The sequence below is a fragment of the Ambystoma mexicanum genome, chromosome 6q, assembly GCF_040938575.1.
Source record: "Ambystoma mexicanum isolate Mex_15411 chromosome 6q, UKY_AmexF1_1, whole genome shotgun sequence".
NCBI lineage: Eukaryota > Metazoa > Chordata > Amphibia > Caudata > Ambystomatidae > Ambystoma > Ambystoma mexicanum.
The window spans coordinates 97,920,321-97,936,451 of NC_090937.1; the positions used below are offsets into that span (position 1 = coordinate 97,920,321).

The following is a 16,131-nucleotide window of genomic DNA, read 5'->3' on the forward strand; positions in this document are numbered from 1 at the left end:
TGCTACTTGTCACCGTACTGCCTTTTCTGGAGGACTGGTCGGTTGATTAATATTTCGGCCGTGCATTAATCAGGGAAGTCCAATTCTCAATAGCCAAATCCACATCCAGTATTCAGGATATAGATCCAAAATTAATTAACACAGTGAGCCTACATTGGGGGTGTTCAATAGTCAGTGGTCACCAGAAAACGTGGTATGGTTAGCGCCAGCCCCACAGGTAAGGGGTGCATCAGCCACTTACTTCCTAAAAAAGGCAAATACTCCCCAAAAATACAATACTCCATACAAAAAAATTGAACACTGACATAGGGTGCCTTTGCTCTTGCTTTCAGCCACACATCTCTGTGGATATGTTGGTACAAGTAGTGCCACAGGAAGAAGCTATTACTGCCTGATCTGATGAGATAAAAATGTATCTTTTAATGTTCATGAATAACTACTGTAGAGTCGTCATGAAGCAGGACAGGGACCACAGATTCAAAGTTCAAACAAACTTACTCTACTTATCTTAAATGTCAGGATGAATTGAGGCCTAATTTGGCCTAAACTAAGATTATCTGTAGTTCCTTTCAACTTCAGATGTGTGGCATTTGAAAATCATGGACAGAAGCAAAACGTTCAAAACACTTGACTGTGTAATTATGTTTGTTTTCACAGGGCCTTAATAAGTAAAAAGGTATTTTTAGCCCTGCTTGTTCTCCAGGATTTGACGGGGGTAGTAGCATCAAAGTATCTAAGTGCAATGTGACTCACCTTTAAGTCTCTGGCCTTTAACAGTCTCTAAACCGGTGCCTCCGACTCTTAGTATTGATGCCAGGTTCTTTTGGGCAGAGCGGTCTGCCTGCACTGCCCGGACCTAAATTCTCAGGATACAGTTCTGCTTCAACTGCACAATTATAACAGTGCCCCTGCATAGAGTTGGACATGGATTGGACAACTCTCAGGCAAGTTCATGTACTTCACATCCCCTCCATTCATACCACCGCGCCATGTTTTTGAAATGTCTGTACTACAATGCAATTCTCAACAAAGCTTTCAATTGACTGTCACAGTTTCTTGAATCATCTCCCTTAGTTTTGGGAGTTCTTTGCTATTTAATCCACTTGACTCACATTTGACTGACTTATTTCTTTGCACTTGTAGTCTTGAATCACTTGATTACATTAGCAATCTTAAACTTACCTCATTTAGATTTCTTAGTGCTTGCTTTCTTGAGCCACTTGTCTGGGTTGCACTTTAACACTTCACTGACCAGGATTTATTAACACTTTGTACTCGCGACACTTGACAAGAGTTAGTGCTTTCCCACTTGACTCACCTGTAACCTTGGTTCAATTCACTTTATTAACACCTCTGTGCATACATTCATTATTCCTACTGTACTTTGCCAACACCAGTGTGCTCTTTGGAGTTTTGGAACCACAACTCTCAAAAAGTGGAATTGTACGATCAGACTGAAAAAAAAGGTCCAACCATACAAAAAGTCCCAATGCTTCCACCAAAGGTTCGAACAACTAAAGTTCAAACCTTTGGTGGTAGCATTGTAGGTAAGTATAAAAAAAAGAATGCAGGGTTGTACCCTGCAACACCCCGCTCAGTATACTTTAGAGTATAGTGAGGAGAGGTTGCGGGGGAAACCCCTGCAGCTCCAAAAAGCAAAAAAAAACAACAAAAAAAAGAAAGGACTCTGCGGTGCCCGATCACAGAAGTGAAAGGGAACAGGAGTCGCAGGGACACAGCCTGAAGAAAAGGTAAGTAGGGTTTGTTTATGTTGGGGGTGTAGGTGGGGGTGTGTTGAGAGTCTGGGTGGGGGGTGTCGTGGGTGTGGTGTGGGTGGGGGTGTGGGTATGTAGGGGTTTTTAACGTGTGTTCGCATGGGAAATGTACTAACCTTTTGTGGTTCGTACATTTCACATGCAAAACTTTCGGACACGGGAAATTCAGCCGCAGTCGATCACGTAGATCCTCAAAAGGCAACTTCTCACTGGTTCCCTTGTTTTGTCAGTGCCAATGTGCTCATAAGTGCTTTGATATGATATAATAAGTCATTTATAACTTTCCTGTGCAGAAGTGGTACAACAACTCATAGGCTGTCTTCAATGGGTCCCTTGATTTTTCAGACAATTTGTGCTTCATGGAGATTTGGAAACCACTCCTATAAAGCATTTCTTCATTTCCTTGATGTCCGTAAATAGATTTTGTGAATTCACCTTCGGGCTCTCGACCCTTCTCATGCTTGAATGCCCACATGCTCGACTCCTCACACATCTGCACTTTATCCTCATCTTTACTGAAGTGTGATACACAGGGTCTTCTCTGTAACTCCTTCCTCCGTTTCAGAGCTATTTGGTGACGTACCTTTCTCGCAACCTCTCCACTGCGAGCTCCTTTGAAGGCCCAAATTCCTCTCACCATTGCTCAGGAACCTCCTGGTTTTTACATACTGCTTAGTAGACATACCTTATCACATGGGCCGGTCAGTGTGTGGGTCTTTGGATGGCCTTGCATATCTGCACTGCTGCTGTCTCAATACCAGCTTTCCCCAACAAGCAGTTGCAAGGTTTGCTGCTTCTCACAATCGGGAGTCACATTTTCAGACTCCTGTTCTCAGTCTCTGGACACCTCGCTTTCTTCCTATTTAACCTCAAATTCCACTTGCTTCTGTGATCCATTTTCAATTTCACTGACAAACTGTGCTGCTCGTGGCATCAGATATGCAATGCCAGAGAGCAAAGCCTTTGCTCTTCTTGTTCTCCACAGGATTAAATCGGGGAACATCATCACAGCTGTTTTTTCGGTTTCAATCGCATACAAGAGTGTGCAACGGAAATGACTTGTTCCCCTCCTCTTAGACCTGGGATTTCAGTTTGGACCATGTCTACCTTCATACAGCAGGACAGAATCATTTCACTTCTCTTCGAATTGAATAAAAGTGGTTTCTCTTATTAAACTTAAACTGGTTACTTGAAGGACATCTTCCAGCATGCAATTTGAAGAACCTCTTTCAGTTTTAGACTTGAGCTGGCACCCTAAACCAAATCCGCCAGCAGGCTATTTAAATACCTTGTCTGCTTCTCTGTATGTTTAAGATAGCACTCATGACCACATCTTCTACTAGCATACATCCAGGATTGTCTCTGGAGGATAGCTCAGGGGCAACGTGCTCGCCTTGGAAGCAAGACGTCGCGGAGCACCACAGGTTCGATCCTCTTCCTCTACACCACTCCGATGCGCTTGCTGCGCAAGGTCAACTTGCAATGTTTCTTCTCACAGCTGTGGCTTATCAGGTATCCAGCCATTCATGACTTCCCACTTCTGCTCAGCATTCCTGACAAACTGTTGATGCAGTCGAACTCTGATCTCTCTAATAACTTGCTATTTGAAGTACCTGTGGCTTCACAGACCTATTCAGATGTGCATAAAAATTGAAGACAGACTCCTTTTCCCTGCTGGTGGTATTCTTATGGTGGCACTTCATTACACCGGACAATTGTTTCTGGGTGATTTGTACTCTCATTGTATTCATAAAAGGAATTAATGTGTAGGTTCCCCCTCTTCCTGTCCAATTCCTTACAGTTTGTTTTCTTTATTCAACTGGAACCCTTACTATAAACCTTTTTCTTTTCCATATCACTTTTGTAGTTTTGGTTATGCACTATACTCTAATCCCAATCCATATACTAACCCTCCCACATGATGTTTGCGGTTATACCTACCTCACTTCTATTCAATTTCTGTTATTCGTCACCCATTAACAACCTACTTTTTTGTGTCAGAGGCTTACTTTGTCATAGGAATGGTGTACCCAAGTTACAAAGACACCATCGACTTGTCTTTTTTTGGGGTATTTTTACAGATTACAAAGCCCAAAATTCAGTCGCCAAGACCGACAGCCATCCTGTCCCCAGAGCTGATAAACAGCATTGACAAAAAATCCACACGTCCGTAATTAAGATCAAAAATGCATTTCATGTAAAGGATGTGCTGTAAGTCATGACTGCATAAAGCAATGCAGAAAGGGTGCCAAGTAAAAGGCTTGCTTTAAAGCTACAACTATCATTTTTTTCTCAGTAAAACACAAAACTCCTCACTCCCTTGCCTCTTTCCCTTACTCACAGAAACACTGGTTTCATCTGTGCTGTAAACGACATGCTATAATAATGCATTACAAACACATACGTGATAAATTGGCATGGGCAAATTACTACACAACACAGTAAGCATGCACTTGGACAGAACAACAAAGCCTTTTCTTCTTCATGGTAACTTACAGAATCAAACATTACCAAGAGAGGAGGCAAGTATTATATGGGTTGTATACTAATTGACCTTTTCACAATTGACCTCGGGAGAATTGACCTAATTTAGAAGGTCAATTAGGACATATATGCGGGGGGAACACCACGCACCCACCCCCACCCCATCCAAAACCCCCTGCAACCGCCCACCAAATCCCCTTATATTATTTAGAATCCAAAAGCAACCCAATAAAGTTCAATTGGGGAGAAGGTCAATTAGGACCACTAATTAGGTCAATTGAGCAAAAGGTCAATTGTAAAAGGTCAATTTGGGAGAAGGTCAATTAGGACCACTAATTAGGTCAATTGAGCAAAAGGTCAATTGTAAAAGGTCAATTTGGGTAATACCATTATATGCACCATTATTCTAACAAAAGCAAATTAATGGAATATGCTTCAACATTCCTTAAAACAGCCTAGATATAGTTCATATCCTTGAAGGTTCCAAGTGGTTCAGATCTGTCTTAATTTGCTGCTCATAACAATATAGTTTGTTTTTGTTCAATAGACTGATTGTATACACTATGGTGTTGTCAAGGTTTTTAACATGATTATTTGTTAGGTTTTCAAAATAATGGAAAAGATCTTTTTCGTTGGACTGCGGTATATATTTAAAATTCGTTTTTTCTCTGCTGCACTTATTTTTTAACTGTGGTCAGTTGGTTCGCCTGAGAATTGCTAGAGCTCGCTATGTGAATGGGACGTAGGTGTAAACTGACAAGGAATGACGCAACCTACTTGTCAAAGATTCTTTACAATAAACAGGTAAGCTTAAAGAGAATCTTTTACGAGTATGTTAAAAGGCATTACAATTCATCATCAAGTTCCTTCCAAGTAATTTGGTATTACTACATTCCCGAAGTGGTGCTCCGGTCCCAGAGAACTAATTCAGGAAGGCAATGTAGGGCCATCTCAGGCTAAACCAGTGGAAGGAGTGAAGTAGCTGAAAAAAGGGAAGAGGAACAAGAGAGCCAGCAGTGGAAAAAGGAGGCGGCGTGGGGTGTAGGGAGATGCTGTGGCTCAGGACCAGGAAGCCTGAAGCACGTCAGAGGAGAGATGCAGTGCAGTAGAGCAGCAAAGGAAGAGGTGGTAATGACGAGAGGGTGGGAAGTGGGGAGAAGGTGGTGCAAGGGGGTTAGGGGGAAAGAGAGCGAGTGAGAGCAGGAGAGGCAGGAAGGAAGTCAAAGCTATGGGGAAAAGGACGTCAGAGGCACAGAAGCAAGTATTAAAGAATGTTACAGCTTATTAAACTATAAGTCTATCAGGCTCATATCATGTGGATTTCAAATTTGAACATGGGTCATGAAAATAATGAAAAGCACAGCTTGAGGCAACTCTGAGCCTTTCATTATAAGTGCATACAAATAAAACCTGTTGAAATAGGAATAATAAAGCATCACAACTTTTCACCAATTACAATAGCAAGTCAAAATGTAATTTTTCTTGTTTTTGAAAACAAAACTCACATAGAAATGCAACGTGCCAAGGGACTACATGTCTGGTTCACTTGCAAAAAGAACAGATTCCCGCGAGGAACCCAGCACAAGAATGACTGCACTTAAATTATTCAGAATGAAAAGACCAGTTGAACTTGGGTTCTGAAGAAATAGAAATTAGAAGTTTGAGCCTTTGAATGCCTTGTCTGTACCTAAAGTGTGAAAACATTTCCCAATTACTTTTTTGTACTCACTTTAAGGCCTTCCCCAGGGCAGCCTTGCCCGGGCAGTCAGCTAAGGGCAGCTCCCATCCCCTGTTCACCCGTGGGTGCTTGACGGAACGCTACAACTACAACTCGGGTAAGGTGGTACGGGCTGAGAGCACAGCCATTAATGTGTTCTAGAAAACCCTGCCACTCCTACATTGCTACTACCAGCTCTTACCACAGTATTGAATCTGCATCAAGACCTCTAGTTAAGTACTGTACTGTATTGAACGTTGTTGTGCTGTGTAGCTAGCCTTCGCTAAACTCTCTTTAACATAGTCCACCACACCCATGTATGTTGGCACATTTTCCACACTCAAAATCCTTCCAGCTGCTGACCCTACCCCACTGAAACTTATATGGGCTCATAAGCCACACTTTGCGACTGCTTTGAATCTTGCCGCACTCAAAAGGCTTAAGATGCCTATGCTTTGAACTTAGAACAATTGTGAAGGTTAGCCTACGTATTTCTAGCACCATGCCACAATTCTAGTGTAGCCTCTGTGCCTCTCCAAAGCTCTTGATCATGGCTACCCATAAGCTTGGCGTCTCCCCCTGGCATGCACCCGAGTGTAAGACATCCCGAACTGTGGTTTTTAGTTACTGCACGTTTTGAATCAAGCAGCATTTTAGGTTCTACTCATGTTTTGAATCACAGTGCATTTCTGGTTCTGCACATGTTTTCAGCCTGGCTGCGCTTTGGTTGATGTTTTAGAGGCTGTTTGTATCTATAGGTAATACAACTGCTTAGAAGCCTGGTACATTTTAGGTACTGCATATGTTTCGAATCTGACTGCATTCTAGGTACTACAAATGCTTAGATACCTGGTACATTTTTGGTACTTCACATGTTTGGAATCTAGCATTTTAGGCACTGCACATCTTTTGAATCAGGCTGCATTTTAGGCACTAAAAATGCTTTGAATCCCGGCACATTTTAGGTACTGGATATTCTGCATCCGCTTGTTAAGTGCCACCCCTCAGAGAACACATTCAGAACCCCTGTTTAAGTCCTCAGGCAGCATCTTTCAACCATGGCTAGCAGTTCCCAGATCAGAGCGACAGTGGTTTTTCCAAAAAACAAATCCCTGCTCCTCTCTGCCACTCTCCACTTCCCAATCGCACACTCACCTCCCCTTTCCAATCCCCCAGTCCCCCAAACACACAAACCCCTGAACCTCCCAACCTACTCAAAACTTCCCCTCTCTCCCCCTTACATCCTCCTCATTCACATTTCCCATCCGTAAGCATAGCTTGGGCCACCTTGGCAATCACACCTACTTGACAGCCCCACCCAAACTAACCATTTCACGCCCACCTTCATGACACCCAGGCTTTGACACTGTCAGCACCTCCCCAGAATATTCTCCAGAGCAAGGTAAAGTATAATTTCAGAGCAAACAGGACAAACAATTCCACTGCCACATCAAAAGCAAAGTCCCAACTGTGGCTCAAGGTATGTAGTTCCGCACCACTTCGGTGGACACCCGCCACAGGCACAGCTGATCAACCGCACAATTTTTCTCCATACACCAGACTAAAACAAAAAGCACAAGATCTCTACCATCAGAATCCAGCTATGTCCTACGACAAAAAATTTAGTCTAGCTGGATGCATAATGAGTCTCTCGCACTTGCACACTTGCCTGACTACCTCTCTGCACCCATCCATATGCCTGACCATCACGGATAGTTTAATGGGGCTCCGCCATCCCGCCCAACTCCCTATTAGGCCAAATGCACACACGCATTCTAATCCTTTTGGACAACTTTCACATACCTTGGACTTCGGTCCCCCGAGGGCATTCCCCCCACAAGCACGTTGAGGTCATACTAATGGGATAAAGGTGCTATATAAATGACATATTACTACTACTACTACTAAGGCTAAAACTACAGGGAACACTAAAAGGACACCATTTTCCAATGGGGTTGGGACTTTTGCTCAACCCCAACTGATTGTAAGGGAAGAGGTCATCATTAAGTGGTCTACAGACACTTTAAAAAGAAGGTCAACCTGTCCAACTGATTGTTCACTTAGTGACGAACAGGGACCTAAACATACAAGGCGAGGAGGGAGCTGGGATGGGGCAGTGGCATGTACGACTGGGGTTGTGCATGTAAGGTGGGAAGGGGGGAGGAGTGGGAGGGGTGTCCGGGGGAGAGGATCGGAGAAACCTCCATCTCTAGAGAAGATCTGAGAGGGAGGGTGGAGAGGTGAGGTCATATGGGTTAACTAAAAGGGTGAGCTCACAGACCGTGGTACACCGCAGGGTAGGGGGTGGAAGAGTAGTTGTGGGTAGGAAGGTAAGTACTTAGATGGATTCCGGGGGGGGGCTTCCTGAAAGGAAGGGTATTGAGAAGAGGTAAAAGAGCATAAGTGAAGGTGGAGGGGTGTTGACTTTACTTGTTTTACTTAATTGCATTAAAAGGCTATATACAGTAATGTTGAGTAGAATAATTTTGTCTTATAGTTCTCCTATATTGAGCAATGTAATGCACTTCATCACAAATTGTGGTCCATAAATCTGAGGACTTTGCCTTCCTTCCCCATGCCATTCTGGTCTCTGGTCTAATCTGGCTTTTTAAAGTGAAATGTGCTCTGCCAAGCAGCACCGCAGAAAGGGTCAGTTGATGGCTGAAACAGAACAGACCCACTAATGGGGCTTTACCAAGTCATAATAGAGGAGTCAATACATGAAGCCGGCTGGTGGTGGGAAAAGGGGACCGGAACAGTAAATGGGGAATTAATTAGTCAGACATTAAATACATCTTCAGTATTTACAGTTATGCAATCCAGTGGTGACAGTGGTTGGGTATAATTTGGGGGATGACAGCACCATCTCTCCTGGCCAAGGGGTGCCCTTGAAGCAATTCCCTATTGGAATGTCCTTCATTTCCAGGGGTTGTGCATTATATTTACAGGGAAGGTGAACGACCAAAACCAGGAGGCAGCAGTGGGTATAAAGAAGATTATTAGATTGGGTAGAGCACCGGAGGGTAAAGCACAAGGGGGTGAATAACGGGGGATGGATTCAGCCAGGTAGGGGGCTAGCCCATTAATGTATTTGAACACTAGACAGCACTTGAACAGGGAGCCATTTTGCGTAGCCAGTCACTCCATGTGAAGGCTGTGCATGGAAGTGAGTGAGGAATGTGAGTGTATGGGTAGCAAAGTTCAATACATTGTGGAGTAAAGGGTGAGATGGGGCTGGAGGTCAGAAATGTTAAGCGCGAGAGCCACAGCTGCAGAGCAGATGAAGTGCTGACATTTCTCTCCCCTAAAACAGAGCCTCAAGCATGAGAGATTTGGGGGTTGTAGTAAGAAACGCAGAGCAACATTATATCAGAGAGAGGACACAGGGTGCGACACTGGAGGCCCGGATACTTCAGCTTTAGTGGAACTGTGCAAGAAGGCAACACAGCACCATCCACTGACAGATAACAGATTTGGGTATCATCGGCAAGTAGGTAGCAGAGGACTATAGTGTGAGAGAAGAGAACCAACAACAAACCCTTGTTAGATCACTACCGGCAATAGGGTGGCAGAAGTGGTGCCAACGTTTCAGGAAAGAGAAGGCGGGATCAGCATGGTAAGAGCCACCCAAGTAAGCCAAATGTAGTCCCTATTATTTCTTCACCAAATGCATGTTTATTTTAGTCTTATAATTTGCTCTACACAGTAAATGGCTAAGTGGCACAAGTAACAAAAAGAGCTGAATTAGGCGTTTCATATCCTGCAGTGCAGTTTTTCCATTACTGCAAAAAGATAAATACATTAATTTACAGGATAACTGATGCTGTAAACTTTGAGGGCGGTCTTCAAACTTTTTAGACCATCTCCTTTTGCCCCCCCTCCGAACAAAATGTGGCCAGGCCAGGCCCCCTCCAAAAGTGGCAAATGGACAGTAAGTTCAAATGGCTATGAACTATCGCGTGCTGTCACACACCTGCTCCCATCAGAGTCTCTGGACTCCCTCATCCCACGCCTAACCCAGTCCCCGTGCTCTCCCAAACCTGCTCCCACCACTATCCCATGGCGCCCGTCCATCCTGCTCCCCACCACAATCCCTGGGCTTCCCCACCCTGCTCCCAGCACAGTCCCAGGGCCAGTAGTGGCTGGACAAATATTTCCACCAGATATGCCATAGCGACTGAGCACAGAGAGGGAGCCCAAACTAATCAAGGCAGGTTCAGGGTTCATCCCTCCCCCCCCGTGATTTTATTTAAAATAATGGGTTAAAATATTGCAGTTTAGAGCATACTTTAAAAAACAATAGGTAAAAAGCCAAACGGTTTGCAATGGATGCTGGGGGGCCCTGGGGGTAAGCATTATATTTTTTACTGGACATCTATGAGAGATGTCCAGTAAAAAGATACCAGCCCTGTCCCCTGGGCTCCACAGCGCCTCAGAGAGCTGATTTTGGCAGGTGGGTAGGGGGATTGTGCAAAGGCATTTTTAAATCAGCTCAACAGACCAAAACAAACAAACAAAAACAAAACACAAACACAAAAACACACAAAAACACATACACCACTATCATTCACACAAGGACCCATCACCATACACTCACTCATAACAGAACCATACACGCATCCATACACATATTTAAATAAAAATAAATGAACATAAACGTACCTTCTGCAGGGGACTACGCTTGGGTGCTGAAATGCCTTGCTCCAGACTGCTCTGTCTGTATGTTCGAGGCGCCGCAGGAGCTCCCCCTCACACATACAGACATGCAGCGCCCCTGGGGAACTGAAATAACCATCAAATGGAAACAGTGTCTCCCTTTTGACAGTTCAGCTCCCTTTGACAGTTCAGCCAGCCCAGGAACACACCCTCAGCTGGAAAAAGCAGGTGAGGGAGTTCCCAGTGTTTCACTGGGCTGGCTCCTCAGTTCCTCCATAATGGGTGACTGTGCCACTGGGTGGACTACCCCTCACCCACTATGGATGAGCCGTGATGCTTGGACTGGCCTATAGGGCAATGCCCGTACCATAAATGCAATACTAGTGTGGGCCAGTCAAAATGGCCCACTTTTTTGCCAGTTTGATGAGTTACTTCACTATGCAGCCTAGTAGTTTGGATCATTGTTGCGGAATACATATTCTTTAAATATCACAATTAAACTTACATTTTAACAAAAAAAGAAAAACCCTTGGGTACTATTCAAGCAGTCTCTGACTAAAGGAATGAATATCCATTTGCCACTGTGAGCCACTTTTTCATTGGTGCCTGAGACAGTTTTATGCTCCACTACGACCATGTGAGCCACCCCAGCCGATTTCCTCCAATCTCAAAAATATTATATATTTTACATTTCATACATGCTGGGCTCTCGCACCCCTTCCCCCACCCCCGGGATGCGGCCGCAGCCCCACAGTTTGAAGACCTCTGGCCTAGATAGTCATAGTGTCTCATTTGTTCATGGGGGGAGGGGGCCGGGGGGGTTGTGGAGTAATTAATCGGCAACTTAAGTTTCACGAATGTGCTAAATTTTGGGCAAAAAAAAAACAGTTTACTTTTCCCTATATTTATCTAAAATGGAGATCCAAGCGTTTCTCATCCAAAGCCTCAAGGGTGATCACAAGCCCCCGTACAGATGTGGATAGGAGAACTGCATGGTCTGCAAAAAGGAGTACAGACATGCTTCTTGGCCCAGCTTCGGTCAATCCAGGGATTTCATCCTAACATAGCGAACCACTTCATCAATGCATATAAAAAAACAGGAGGAGGGCGAGGACACATCCCTTCCCCACTCCCTTAGTTACCCTGAGTCAGTTCTCCCCCAACGGACTGAGGCAGTATTGCTACAGTAAAGTTGGATTATTATCCACAGGTACCCCTCCTTTTAGCAGTATTGACAATAACATCTCCAGTGACACGCAGTCAAATGCTGTCCGAAGGTGGATGAAAGCAGAAAATACTTTCAGGGCTGTGTATTTCTGCATGATCATGTGGAGATGAAAGGCCTGGTCCATTGTGCTTAATTTTGGTAGAAAGCCAGCTTGTAGGTGGCCGATCACATTTCCCTGGGTCACCCACTTCTGTAGGTGCTCGTAAATAATTCTAGCAAATATTTTCCCAGCTCCATCTAATAGGGTAAAAGTCTTATAATTCCCTGTCTCCCCACCCCTTCATATAGATTGGAATTATTGCAGTAGTTTGCTAGGAATGGGGGGCCTTATTGTGCTCAATAATTGTGTTAAAGAGAAGCCATAGTGCTGGTGCCCATACTGTTGGTTCGTCCTTGATTAAGTCAATAGGAGTTAAGTCTGGGCTAGGTGCTTTTCCCCACTTCTGAGAAGATATTGCATTATGAACCTCCCATAGTACAAGATGAATTGGGGCGGTAATATTCCCTCTGTCACAGTTCTGTAGGTCAATGCTCTGGACAACTAGCCTACCTTCCATTCCATAAAGCTCCTGGAAGTGTTTCTTCCAAGTATTCAGGCTAATGTCGGTCACCACATCGGTCACGCCCTTCTTTGTTCTCGTTCACTATCCTCTAAAACATGCGGGAATCCCCGGATCGAGTGGCTTCCTGCCTTTTATCCTATTCTTGCTGTGCATAGCCTTCTTTTTCTGTTTTTATCAAGGATTTGTAGGATGCCCCAAGTAATCTCAACTCAGTCTTATCTGGACCCTGGCGTCTTTTTAAACAATTCAAGATGTCAGACTTTGCTATCCTACAATCCTCATCAAACCAGGTGTGATATTTTATTGCACGTTTCTTAACACTTTTACTGGGTTTAGTGACAAAGGGTTGTATGGACAGGACCAGTTTATTGTAGACAGAAAGGATGTCTATATCATGGGATTCCATCCGAGACAGATGTTCCAGGTCAGGCAAGATGGTATTGTAGATGTGTGGTCTTAATTGCAGCAAGGCAAGATCAGGCCATTTTATCCGCCATTTAGATTGGCCCTGGATGTGGATGGAGTAAGTGGGATTACTACAGAGATCACTAACTGGCCAGATTTGACAGCTTCAAAAACAATGGCCTGTGATCACTCCCCTGTTTATTTAAGACTTCAAAATCTTTTGCACTGCCCCATAATTTCTTTGACAAAGTCTATATGTGAGGGGCTTCTATTCCCTTCAAAAGATCATTTTGCCGGCTGGTCCTTTCTAAAGCAGCTATTACAAGCCCCAAGTCCCATGCCAAGAAGTGTAGTGGCACAACTGAAAGCCATCGGATGGGCCCTACCTATCAATGGTAGCTCCAAAGGAGGTAATTCCCATACCTAATCCAAATCGCCCCATGCACCCACTAGATCTTCGAGGGGCTCTATTTGCAAGTTTAAGTCACCCACAAGTGTGATTTGGTGTTCCAATTTCTCATAGCTCATTCTCGTTTCTACGAGGTTCCTTACTAACCTTACTAATTCAAATGCATTATTCATAGATTTATTAGTAACCAGATTATACACATTACACAGGTCTATTGATTGGGCTACCAGTGATCTCAATACCAGATACTGGGTGCCTGGGGAACCAGATTCACCATTAGATATTTGGAAGTCGAGGGCAGTGCTGGTCCATAGTGCTAGCCCACCAAAAGGCCTACTCTTCGGACCCCGTGGAAGTAGATCACATCATATCCCCGAACAAAGTTACGCCAGTCAGTCATGGACTACCAGATATTTCCTAACACTAGCTATATTCCCGGAGATTAAACTAAGTTCTCTCTCGCCAGACTGCTTCTTTCGTTCAGGGACAACAGTGTGTCCATCTACAGCTTCAAGGTCCTTGTTGACCTGACCATTGGGCGTGATCTCCTTCCTTAAGATCTTTATAATGGGTCCAGGTATAATGTATTCCAAGTATCACTGGACTGAATATCAACTGTCGGCCCAATTGAGATTCTTGAACCCATTGGGGGATATGTTCTTAGCTCTATGGAAAGCAGACCATCCATTAACCAATCTTTTTTTATTTTTTAAACCAGGATCATATCACCACCACAATAAGGCATGCTCTGCCTCACCTCACCCACTTCACTATGTCACTTCTAATGACAGTTTTGCAGCATTTTATGAATCGAAGATAATTAATAGACTTATTTACAAGGGACTCATGACCCGGGTGCAACCCTCCCCACGTTATGTAATGTGACAGACAGCCACGTTTGCTGTGCCCTTGCACTGGGGAATGTTGTTAGATGTTTAGTGGGAACCCCACCGTGGTCAGATTGTAGGCTACTCATTATCTTAGTCGCCAGGGGTATGGTATTTGGTGGAGTGATCTACGGAAGCATGTGTTTTTTGGTACGTGGATTGTGGGTCTTTATATTGCCCACCAAGTTAGCAAGGTACCCACCCTGGTCCTCCGTGGACCCTCCATGCGTGCTACTAAACACATGTGTGTCCTCCCGGGGGACGGGCCAACATCCCGCTCCTCCATCATGTAGCTCCCAACCCCCCCCCGACTATGTGCTTTGCTTCCTCCATTGTTTGGCTTCTCCATGGACCAGGGGACATTCTTTTGGCAGGGTGGCTTTGGGTGGTTGTTCAATGCTTGGTTTCCCAATTGTCTTGTTCCCTATTGGGGTGCATGTGCCCTCACACAAAAGCACCCTTGGCAACCTCTCTTTAATACATGCTATGTCAATACCAGAGAGTTGAAGCTGTTCCTGGATGACTTTCTCCAGTTTCTTGTACATATATTCCATTGATCTGAGGAAACCCTGTAGTGATTCCAGAAGGCAATCCCTGTAGTGATTCCAGAAGGAAGGCAATCACCCCACCCCACATCTGGGGTGTTATGCCCACTGGTATCACTAGTTTGGGTTCCTATGCACTAATATTCGTATGGTCTATGATACCCTGTGGTATTGCTAATGCCCCTCCAATGGGTGCTTCAGCTGCACAGATATCTTTAGAAGAGTTAGCACATCCTCCAAGACCTGGTACCGGTTAGATGTGGCAATCATAATTCCAATTTCCCCTTCTTTCTCCTCCATAATGGACTTGAAAGCCCCCCCCCCCAACCCTCTCGGACTGCTGATATGGGTTACCTCCTAGGTTAGTTCTACAAGCTGGACTAGATAAAATTAGGAGATCCTTATAATTCATGTGAAGTTCTATAACCTGTACTCCTGCATCACCTTGCGCAAAAATGGAGAGGGCATCATTTCTCCCCCCTCTTGCACCTAAAAATGCCCTATTTAATATGCAACCATATGATCCTTTTGCTTCTCACGATGCCTAGGGGTATGTAAAGTTTTAGTGTTTTCTGTTGCAGATATGCAATTTGGGGATGAAGCGGGTTTCCTAGTAGATACATATTTTGTTGCCTCATTACTGGGCCTTCAATGTCATGCAGTAAATCCTTTATTTCTGTTAAGAGTACGCTTGCATCCTTGATTGGTGCAATTTTAACACCCTTTGCCACCCCCTCCTCCCCCCACTCCCTGGCGAAATAAGACTGGACTGCCTTGCGTTTAGTCTTTTTGCAAGAGTGAACTGGACCACATTTCACTATAAGCAGCAGGTGTGTCAAAACAGGTGTCCCAAAGCAGGGTCTAAAACGTCCGCTCAAAATGGAGCAGCTAATATATTTGTATACACAATGTAAAATACACAATGTAAAATGGTTCTGAATAGTAAAACACTCCCTAATAAGATGAATCCAGTTAGAACAGGACAAAGCAGAAGGAAGAAAAGCAAACCAACGATTGTCCTCAGCTCTGCACGCATGGGATTTAGAAGTATTCCAAGTGTGAGCTCTCAAGCTGGGAGTTGTGGGGCCAAACAATAAGCTCTCAGGCAAAATCCTCTGCACTTACCAAGTAGTCCTGCCAGAAAAAAAAATCAGTTTTGGGGCATAGAAGTCAGTCAATGTCTGTGAGTGTCCCCACAAACCTTAGGGCTAGGGAGGCACGCCCAACAGCTCTGAGAGCACGCTTAGTCTGAGGCTCCCCCTCATTACACCCAAGGTGGTCGGATTACGTCCTCTCCTCAGGGAATGCCACGACTCCTTCACATATGGCAATTTGCACCATAAATAAATCGAATACAGATGCAGCCTTCCGGTATTTACTGCCTTATGCCCCTTGTGATGAGCAGAAGCATGTTCTCAAAGCTACCATTTCTTTTATATAAATAGTTTTAGAAAAAATGTCT

General features: G+C 44.4%; 1 protein-coding gene across 2 annotated transcripts in view; it reads right to left on the bottom strand.

Annotated features, from left to right (window-relative positions):
• Positions 1-16,131, bottom strand: part of RAP1GDS1 (Rap1 GTPase-GDP dissociation stimulator 1) — a 909,412-nt gene that overhangs the window by 554,899 nt on the left and 338,382 nt on the right. The gene's annotated exons all lie outside the window — the stretch shown is intronic.